The sequence below is a fragment of the Halichoeres trimaculatus genome, unplaced genomic scaffold (genome assembly GCF_033239565.1).
Source record: "Halichoeres trimaculatus isolate MK-OKI-2021-1 unplaced genomic scaffold, fHalTri1.1 fHalTri1_scaffold_13, whole genome shotgun sequence".
NCBI lineage: Eukaryota > Metazoa > Chordata > Actinopteri > Labriformes > Labridae > Halichoeres > Halichoeres trimaculatus.
This window is the reverse complement of record NW_027437191.1, coordinates 20,938,588-20,945,410: the sequence shown is the minus strand read 5'-3', so window position 1 is coordinate 20,945,410 and position 6,823 is coordinate 20,938,588.

The window sequence follows — 6,823 nt, the reverse complement described above, 5'->3', positions numbered from 1 at the left end:
GTTGAAAATACAATCAATAATGTTTAAAAAACAGCAAGTATTTTGCAGGGAAAATCTGATCTGTTTCCTATGTTCTATGGCTCACATTTTATTCTGTTTTTACATTTTAAAAACATCCTGTTTTTTATTCAACCATCATTTAACCAGGGAGTAACTCACTGAGGTCAAAAATCTTTTTTCTCTCTCTTTTCACCCAAAGTCACAAAATGAAAAAAGGGGGAAAACACATGCAGCCTGATGTGTCTGCTCCAAACCATTCAACATCATCCTGAACCCACTTAGTGAGACCAGATTTTTTTGTTAGATTAAGCTCTTTCTGTAATTTGCTGCAAGTGAAAGGATTAATACATCTAAAAACCTTTCTGTCCATTTCAGTTGTGACTTTTGGTTCAGACTGTAAGAACAGATCCTGGGATTGAAGCATGTAAGTCCCTGATATATGACTGAACTAGATACTTTTAACCTTCATAACTGAAAATTTGTTTCAGGGTACAGTTCACCCTGTTCTTATCTGCTGAAACAACATGCTCACTATTCATTGTCCGGATGGGTGCCACATCAGCTACTTTCATAGGTTGGATCAAATTCTGTCTGTAGTACAGAGTACTGATTGACATAAAATCAAATGGTATCATGTTTTGGTATCTAAGCGCATCCTTCTGATTGTGAAGTTGTGGAAGAGGAGGCAATTTTCCAAACCAAACATAAGCACCGCATTGCACATTTATACATTGATAAATGAAAATTATATATAAATTTATTCAACAAATGTACATTTATTACCACATAAACACGCACAAAGTACCAAAATTGTTACTGTTGAGTACCGCTACCAATTGCCAGGCACTGGGCATTGGTATTGTATCGTTTCAAATGTGAAAGGTACCCATTCCTATCCTCCCCTAATATATACATTACTTTAGTGCAAAATGTAGAATTTAGCAACCACCTCTCTTTTTCTTTTTCTATCACAGAAATCTTTACTTTCTTTCAGGTTCATCCAAATTAAAATACTGATTGAAAAAAAATATAGTGTTGGCTCTGCTGGACCAAATATGTGTAAATGTGGTGACTTTCTTCACTTTCAACAAATTCCTCTAAATTCATATTAAAGCTTCTGTGAGGATTTTTCAGCTGGCTATGAAACAATCTCTTTATGACCTACAAAAGCAAATGAGACCATCAGCATGAAGAGTGGGTATTTCTATGTGGTTCTCTTTACTGTCTGAAACCTCTGGTGGGGGGTAAGTGTCAGTATAGTAAATAACCACAGGCTGCTGAAACAGCCTTTGTTTACACTTGGAAAAGCAAAGGGTTTTGATGAATGATTCACCCGAGAGTGTAAACAAAGCAGGATGAAGCACACTGACAATCTTAAAAGCAATTCAACTTTTTAAAAAAATTAACTATTAACTTGAAATAGTACCACAGGCTTTTATAACTTTCAGTTTGTACGGATTCTGTGTGATAAAGATGGTGTTTCTGATGTCATTTTTCAGACTTAATTTTATTTGTTTTTTTATTGTCATTTTATTTCTCCTCCTCCATGCCCTCCTTAACACTCAGTAAAGGTCTTTCCCGCTGTCATGATGGCTCCTGCTCTCAGTTTGTCAGCCATCAGATGTATCTCCTTCTCTATGCCCTCCTCATCCTCTTCAGGTTTTTCTCCAGGTAGGGTCGATCCTTGTCGGGAACGATTCTTGCCCACAGGTCCAGGAAGTTCTCCTCATACATGAGATCTTGTAGTATGGTGAGTCCGTGGGGCCTGCACAGGGATAAGCTTCCAGGTTAGTACTGCAGTGCATCAACCCCAAACTAAAAGCTATCAGATAACTCAGATTTAAAGTTTCCCATTGAAATAAATGGCTTGATTACTCACCTGACTTTGCCTGAAGAGTCCACAGCTGCTTTGTTAACAGCAACCAAGAAGCGCTCAGTAAAGGTCTTTCCCGCTGTCATGATGGCTTCTGCTCCCAGTGTGTCAGCCATCACATGAAGCATCTCAGCAGCACTTTCTCTTACTGCAGGACTCGCGTGTCTAAAAGAGGACCAAGAAAAAGAAGTCAGTCACTGAGATTCAGTTCAAAACATTTGTAATGTGACCACTGAACTTATTTATACGTTCTGATCTTCACTAACAACTTACTTCAGCCCTGTGTGCAGCAGAGCATTCAACACTGGAGCTGCGCTGCAGTAATGTACCAGGACCTCCAGGGCCGCGGCGGCCTGCTGCTGGAGGAAGTTGTTCACAGTGGCCTGTGCGATTTTTAGCAGCAAAGCTTGGCCTGTCTTCTCCGCCTGGACATCCATGGCTGTCTGCAGGTACATGTACAGATACACCAGAGTGTCGATTGCTGCAGCAGCCACTGACGAGCGCAGGTTTTTCATCTGGAGAGGAAGAAGCAAACATCAGCCGTCAGTGATCATACTTCACAGACATACAGGATTATGGTGACTGAATCACACAAAGCAAAGAGTGTTTAAAGAGATGGTCAACATGATCCTTACTTCCTCTGTCACTGCATAACACACTTCATGCAGTTTGATCATTGGTATGTGTGGATGGTGCTGCACCAGCGCTTGCATCATCTTTAATCCCTCCATTTTCTTCTGCCTGTGTGTGGTAGACGACAAAGTTGAGGCCAGTTTTATACTTTTTACTAACAACACCTAGATCAGCTATTTACATATACTATCAATCACTAAAGTTTCATGCTGAGCTGTTTAAAGCAGAAGTTAGCAGGGAAACAAAATCAAAAACAAATCCCCAGATCCAAAGAGATGTGGATCCTGAATTAACAAAGAGCTAAATATATCAGAACTGACTACAAAGCTGGAAGTTTGATTGAGTCATTGCACAGCAGGTGGAAACTTCTGTAAACAAGTGTAGAAATCTTACCAGTCGTCATTGCTCATCAGTTTGAAGAACTGAGACAGGCACTCTGAAGGGTTACGCAGCGGCTGTAACTCCGGTATGTCGGTGTAGTTTGTGACTTTACGTTGTTCAGTTTTCTTTCTCACAGCAGCAGTCGGCTGAGGGCGTGGAGCAGGTTTTCTAGGAGGAGCTGGTTTGAAGGCTGCCGCTGCAGCACCTGTCCTCTTTGGTGGTGTAGGACCAGGTTGAAGATGTGCCACTCTCCTCTTGTTTGTGTTTGTTGGAGCAGGTGTTGAAGGAGGGGCTGGACGTCTTGGTGGAGGGGCTGGATGGATTCGTGGCAGCAAGCCGTTTCTTTTTGGAGCTGCCAGGGGCCATTGTGTGGTGGTAGTCTGCAGGTTCATCAGTCCTCTAAGTACTTTATCGGCTTGTCCTTCAGCTGTCACGAGTTTGCATCCACCAGGAACTACTTTTTCTGTTAAGTGAAAGATTCCACTGTTTAAGTATTCGCACTACACTGAACTGAACTATACTCAAAATTTTGAGTTCAAAGATTAGTCCTCTCAAAAAGACTCATAAAACGGTTTACAATAACTTACCTACTCCATTGTAATTCCTCTGCATCACTGGGAGACGGGACACTGTCCTCCTTGGATGTGGATTAATTGGGGGTAGTGCAGAAGGTCTGTAAGGGACAAATACCTGAGCCTCATCAACTGGACTTGTGATAAGATTAATTTCCCTCAGCTCAGGTGGAGTGGTAGGACTAAAAGAGCTCAGGATGTCATCAGAGCAGACGGAAATGCTCCCGAGCCAGTCGTCTCCAAAATCTGGAATCTCTCCCTCCAAGTCAAATGAAGATCTGACTTCCCAGTTTTTAATGGATGAGTCAGGTCTTGGGACACTTGGGGACTGACTTGAACGCTGCTGTCCAAGTCTCCCTAAAACATTGTTTTTATGAGCCTCCTCTGCAGCACACAGCATATCTATCTGGCGCAGCAGAGCCTCGGTCCTACTATGCTGCAGGTCCACAGCCCTGTATGAAGTTGGTAGCACACCAGGATAGCTGTGTCGTGTGTGGATCTTTGAACTCTGCAATAAAACAAAAAATTAGGGGTCAGCTGGAAATGTAAAACACTGAATTGCATGGTTATTTCTCAGACGGTATCCACTTGATTTTACACTAAGGCTAAATTCACATCTGCATGAAACTTATGAAAAACTTCCTCAAATTGACAAGATGGGCTGCAAAAGACCACAATTTGAGCAGTAATTTTACACTTTGACCAGTTTTACATAAACATTTTCCTGTCCTTTAGAGTTACTAGAGGCTATGCAGACATCTCACAAAATCTTCGTAAACTGATATAAAAAGTTTGCACATAACTTTTCTGTTATACTCACATTGTTATCAGCAATAGACATGTTTGTGTTTCGAGTACGAGAGAACATTTTTGAAAATGTTTTGTCGTTGTGGTATCTCTTCCAAGTTGCACTGAGAAGTGAAATTGCCAATGTGGTAACTGAAAGTGGTCTGGGCTAGTCTAAAGCATGTATGAAGTGTTCTTACGGTGATGTAATAGAACACTATGACATCACAACACAGAACAACATCTCGGAATATTTTCAAAAAATTCAAATGAAAACAAGAACGTCTGTGTTGAACTGACTGTCTCAAAATGGTTTATTTTAAATGCTTCAAATAAAAAAAGACATCAAACAGTTCAAAATCTGAGGGTTACCAATTATACTTGCAAATGTTAGCACTGAGCCACCTGCTAGCTCATGTTTCCAATAGCTATGAAGCAGCTGAGTGCTAATACCATTTCATTTCATAAAGATACCTAACAAAACACGATTACTTTGCAAGTATTCTGTTTTGAGGTGACGTTAGAGTTCAGCAACCAAGCAGCTAATTGCCCTGTACTGTATCACTATAGCTTAGACCAGGGACCCCTTTCAGGTGGGACATTTTTCCAAGGACCCCCTCATTACTGTAACACTGGCTCGCATGATAATAAACTATGTAATAAGGAACTATGCCATACTTTGCAACGATAGGCTACATGTATACTTTCCAAGTACTTTATTTTGAAACCATGGAGAAAATGTTGATCCCAATGTGTTTTTTGTTTTGAGTCTTTTTTTTTTGTTTTTCCACCATTGCACACTGTGAAGTGATAAACATGTCACATTTATATCAGAGCTGATCCCACAGCACAAAACTACATAACAAAAGAGTACTGAAAAAAAATTGTTGTTTTTATTTCTGAGAGAGATCACAGTTTGGTGATATGCTTTTTCAGTGATACAGCACACTGTTATAATCATTTTAACATTATTCCGTGGACCCCCAAACTTTGGTTCACAGACCCCTGGGGGTCCTGGGACCCCACTTTGAGAGTCGCTGGCTTAGAGGCAGCTAAAAGCTAGCATTATATTTTTGATAGTATTGTCTATTCCTACATGATAGGAACGAAATAAAGTTCTTTACAAATACTTATCCAGCTTGTTGAGATAACATTAGCCCCTGACATGAGCCTAAATGTGGCTGAATGCTTTACTGAATTTCAGTGTTAAAATTTGATCATAGAATACGTCTGGTCTAAGCCTTTCAAAACATATACTGTCCCAAATCACATACTTCTGCACTTACACTTACAATTTAGAGTGCATAAGTGCGTTCACACTGACAGTATGGAAAAAAGGCCTCCATCTTGGTTACGAAGAGAAAGGGGCAAACAATCAAACAACGGTAGATTGATGTTGTCATTAAAAAGCAGTACAGCTGTGAACAGTTGAGAAATACGATCACAGTTTTCCGGTAAATGCGATGCTGCAGTGTTTGATTTGGGACAACACTATACTGTAAGATTTGTAAGACATGTGGTTGTGAGCACCACACTCTTATGCATTGGATTATCTACCTAATGCTGCAATATTCTACCTGCACACTTGTAAGGCAGTGTAATTTTTAAAGTTATTTTACTATTTTACATTGTTGCTATATTTTCTGTGTTCTGTTTGTATTATGCCTGGTGGACTGAGGTGACTATGAGTGTATTATTGTAACTTAGAGCTGATAAACATTGTGATAATACAGCACTGAAGGAAAGAGGAGATGTCAGATGTGAAATAGGCTCAATGCACTGATCACTTCCGCGTTGATGTGCAGTGGCAAGGGCATTTCTGTCAGCGAAAGAAGCAGTAGAAAGTGACAGTAGACGGTGTTATGATGGCAGAGATTAAATAAATACGGTGTTTGCTGGAGATGCCTAAAGTTTCTGTTAATGATATACAAAGAATCATCCAGGTATCTAGTACAACACCATGCAGCAAGGCTTTAAAATGTATGTGTTTTTATTTGTTTGGAGCTTTGCGGGTAACTTGCTAAGAGTCGCTAGCCTGAGCTAGAAGACTTACTTTCGTGTTTAAAGTGGAGAGCTTCAGGTCAATCAAACTTTAAAGTAAGTGTAATCATGTGTATATACCTCTCACTTCATATGTTTGTACTTTTATGAAAGAACAACATAGAAACGGGGCGACAAGAGATCTCCCTGAGAGCCCGCTGATTCAAAACTCTCTTACAAGATATATGCTAACAGGTAGCAGACATTGATAAAGCTTCGTTCTTTCAGCAAAATAGCAACTTTCATCAATGAACACACAAACAAGTGTAATAGTCTTGCACAAGAGAGTCATTTTTAATCCATTCAACATCTGTTCAACTTTCATCACTGAACACACCAACAAATGTACATAATTTACTTACAAGAGATTCCTTTTTCAGTCCATTTAACATGTTATATCTCTCCTACACCACACAGCAGTGGTTTGGAAATGGCTGAAAGAGTTGTCATCCCGTCTTGAAAAGAGCACCTATGTACGATCTTACCTCATTTCCTTTAGTGCATGAAAAATCAGGCCACAATTAAAAACATGAACATA